Source organism: Olea europaea, chromosome 18 (genome assembly GCF_002742605.1).
Source record: "Olea europaea var. sylvestris chromosome 18, O_europaea_v1, whole genome shotgun sequence".
In the NCBI taxonomy this organism is placed as follows: domain Eukaryota; kingdom Viridiplantae; phylum Streptophyta; class Magnoliopsida; order Lamiales; family Oleaceae; genus Olea; species Olea europaea.
In genome coordinates this window covers 24717842-24722324 of record NC_036254.1, presented here as the reverse complement: position 1 = coordinate 24722324, position 4483 = coordinate 24717842, and positions in this window count along the sequence as shown.

Genomic DNA, 4483 nt, shown 5'->3' with positions numbered 1-4483 from the left:
CTGGAGGGCTACCACCTAAGAAATGAGGGGGTAGAATAAAAGTCAAGTGTTAAAACCAAGCATAAAAGGAAAGACCCAACATAAAAGAAAATGTGAAATTGGAAACGCACCATCTGGAGATAAACAGCCGCAGCCCTTTCAATGTTGTCTGCATCACGTCTGCAATTGCTCTAGAATGAGCTAGAGTCACAAAAAACTTGAGCACCCCCATCTCATGATAGCCCCAGGTGGGAGGAAACCTGAAGTTGGGAAGTGAATCCTTGCGCTCACACAGTGCGCAACTGGAAGCACCCGGCCTAGGAGCTGGAGTCACCTCATGAGGCTCGTCTAAAGGTTGGGAGTTCTCGTTGATCTCCTGAGACTTCTCCCCTTGGTCGGCCGCCCTCCTTCTCTTTGAAGGGATAGGTGATGGATCCGCCTCATCCCCCTGCCCCCTAGTTGGGCATGGAATCCATAATCCCTTCAAGATCATGCTCTGCCCCTACACATGTAAGTTAGAATCCGTTAAGATCGCAAGGTAGAAGAGTAAGAGGATATATTAAATAAATAAATAAATAATTCAAACCAACCCAGATAAAGAAAATTGCTACTTCTCGTCGAAAACATCGACTAGGGATAGGGGGCTAATGATATAAGTTGGTAGAGAAAGCCACCATCGACGACAAACAAGATGGATCACTGCACTTCGATGCAAGGCCATCGACCCTTAAGGGGTGCTTTACCACTATCTCCAAGTGGTGCTCGACCACCATGCACGACCATCGACCCCCAGGGGCGCTTTACCACTACCCCCAGGGGTTGCTCTACCACTACGCGAGGTCGTCGACCCCCCAGGGGCGCTCTATCACTACGCGAGGCCGTCGATCCCCCCAGGGGTGTTACCACTAACCCCACGGAGTGCTTTACCACTACGCGAGGCTGTCAACCTCCCAAGGGCGCTCTACCACACCTCCCAGAGGCGCTCTACCACAACCCCTAGGGGTGCTCTACTACTACTACCCCCAGGGGGTGCTCTACCTCTACGCGAGGTCGTCGACCCACCAAGGGCGCTCTACCACAACCCTCAGGGGGCGCATTACCACAATCCCCAGGGGGCGCTCTACCACTACGAGAGGCCGTCGACCCCCGAGGGGCGCTCTACCACAACCCCCAAGGAGCGCTCTACCACTACCCCTAGAGGTCGCTCTACCTCTACGCGAAGTCTTCAATGGGCATGAAATTGCCTATCCAAACACTTAGCCATAAAACCTCTAGTGAATTGACTAGGTTCCATGGCAGTTAATACAGGAACAACCTCCAGGCGGGAAGTTAAAGACCCCCACTCAGAACGTGGGGGTAGTGGAAATGCCAACGTGGGACACGTGGCACCACAACCGTCCAGCGGTTATCGAGCTCCCAATATCTATAAATACCCCCGGATGTGACACAGGTAAAGAGCTCTCCCTCTCTCTCTTTTTAGCCATCTGAATTCCAATTGCATTTTTTCCAAGTCTAAAAACTAATTCTCACGCCGGAGGTAAAACGGGGGAGGAAGCCCCGCCTTCGTTTTTCAGGTCACACACACTTGACGGAGTAGTCGAAATGCCGAATGCCACCAGGCAGATAGAAGGGTATTGTTCCACAACCATTTCAGCTTTATACCCTATCAATGCCATGTGCAGATGATGTGTTTACCAATTATGTTATAAGTATAGAAAAATTTGACAGACAATACATGATGGAAATTGATTGAAAGATGAAAAGAGAAAAAAATCTAATCGTCTACTGCCACGTCAACGTCGGTAGGAATTCTGTCAATAATTTTCGGTACTCATGGCTTTTTCCCCGTAATAGGGTAAAGACAGTTCGATTTTTGAGGTTTTTAGCATGTTTTCAAGTTAAACCATTGGATTGGTTTAGGTAGTTTGTGGTGTTTAAACTTGTATATCAAATGTTTAGAGGAGCCGATGGGGTTGCCAAATAACTGATCATGGTCTGTACCAGTTGTCTATGGCAAAGTGTATTTACAACCTATCATCAATATCAATAGCAATCATAGACAGATGAGTTGCTCAAATGTTTAGCAAACTCATGATTCGTTTAGCAATCTGGATTGTACAGTGCTGGACAGTATCCATTGTAATGTTCAATCCTCTCTAGTACAACATACCAAACCAAAATCTACTTTCCACACTACGATCAATATGTTAGTTTGCTTTTCTAACTCTTGTTCCACAGATTTCTGAAGTTATTTCAATGCAACACTTGAATATTGGTGGTACATTTGTCAATTGTCACGGATACATTCTTGTTTGCAATTGCAAATAGATGTCCACATCTTGTTGTCGATTTTATATCCCACGAGTGTACGGATCGTAATAAGTAGTAAATAGACCTAAGAGTCTGGATATCGTTCCCAAGAGCACTACTACTTAACAATTGGTTCAATTATTCCTTATTTTAATTTGATCGAACACAAACGAAGAATTAAATGTTGTAATTTTTTATACAACTATTTCAAAATGTGTAAATACACACAAAGTGATTTAAAACTTAAATAATGAACAAATATTATGGTGGAATAATTTCACCAATTGATCACCTTTATATCTTAAATCAAGATTCATATTTCATGTAGTGTTCGGTCGAATTCTCATATTGTATTCAGTTTATCCCTCTCGAGTTCTCATTGAGCCTATTTAACTAATTTAATTCCATATCCCCATGCAAATCAAGTTTATTTAAACGAGTTCTTTGTTTTAGGAATTCAATTATGACCGCAATAATTAGTGTAGGTATCTCTACTCATTATAACAATTTACAGTATTTTACTATATGGTCTAAATCCTAAACTCGTATCTATATTCTTAAAGGATACACGAAATCATCAAATTATTGATCAAGTAATTTAATGTATTCAATTCATAGTAAAATCAATACACGAAACAATAAAAACATGGAATCTTAATAAGAAAATATAAAGGATTCCAATTGGTTACATTATTCGCCATAACAAATGAATTTAGCTATCCATAATGAAAAAAGAAAAATCATTAATCATCATAGAATAAATCACCAGATTTTGTATTAAAGATGTAGAAGAAAAAGTAGATCTTACACAAAAAATCTCTTCCTCTTCCAATTGATGCTCCACATGGTAAATTTCTCAATGTTTTCTCTCTTGAATTCCTCCTTTGATTCCCTAATTGTGTTCTCTTGCCTCTTAGTGTGTAAATCCCCCTCTTCAATTCTTCTCTCTAAGGTTGTATTTATGTCTTATTCAAACCTTGAAAGAGTTTTAGTTAAATTTGGCTTTTAAAAAAATAAATTTAATTTGAAAACCCTATTTGATGGCAGTTAGGTGTCTAGGCACTGTGATTGGGCACCTGAGCGTTAACTTTCAGAAGAAAAATCAGAAACATAACACCTGAGCGCTGCGGGATAGCGTCTGGATGCTGTCTTCAGCTTCGATTGCACTGCATAGTATTCTGTCTTTTTATCATAACTTTTTCTTCCAATGTTCGATTGAAACAATTCAAGATGCGTTGGAAAGCTAACTCAAAGGGCTACAACTTTGCTTCACATACCATTTTCAAATTCGAATTGCTATATCAAAAATGGGTCTCAATTTGAATCTGAGAACGATGCATAAATTTTTTTGGTTAGAACTTAGTGTGTGATCATACTTTGATTATATTTCATCCCTTTGATGTCTTTCTTTATCTTATTGACTCCGAGCACTCTTTAATCTTTATCGTGAGGTCCGACATAACTTTTGAGTATTTACATTTTGGTCTCCGAACTTGGATCTTGCTCTTCTTTCGAGTTTTTTTTTTACCATCATTGAATTTTACCTATTCAACACCAAATGCAATAATTTAGACTATAACTTACCCAAGAAGCAACTAAATATCATCGTTTTAAGGTCTTGAATAAGTGTATAAAATACCCTTATCACATCTCAAGGTAGAGAATCTTCTATTGAAATGATCTATTTTTTGTGCTTCTATTAGAAATCGTTTACATTATGCACTCTAGTTTTGTTCAGTACAACGCGTCAAAGAAATTCTATGTCCCATTATAACAATGACAATATTATATTTGATGTTGTTTATTTTCAGACTATTGTTTGTGGGGCTGTGGTCACGTAATCGCAAACTTGAGTCGATTAGAGTATGGGATATGAAATTGCATCTGGACTGCTTCATTGGTCTGCTTACAATCAGTCCAGCTCTTCAAATACAACCTAAAGGAACGCTACTAAATGATCAAAGGGTTTCCATATGGCCGGTCTTTTAAGGAAGCACGCTTTACTGTTACTGCTTTTCTAGTTGGTTAGTGTGTCATGTGATGTGGTACATAAAGAAGAAGATTTTATAGACAAGTAGGGCCGGCATCAAAAGAAATAAATTCTCGGAATATCCATTTAAGGCTCCGAAAATGCATTATTCATTTTCCTAGATAATTTTGTTTTGTTTAATAAATTAGAAATTTAATTTTCATC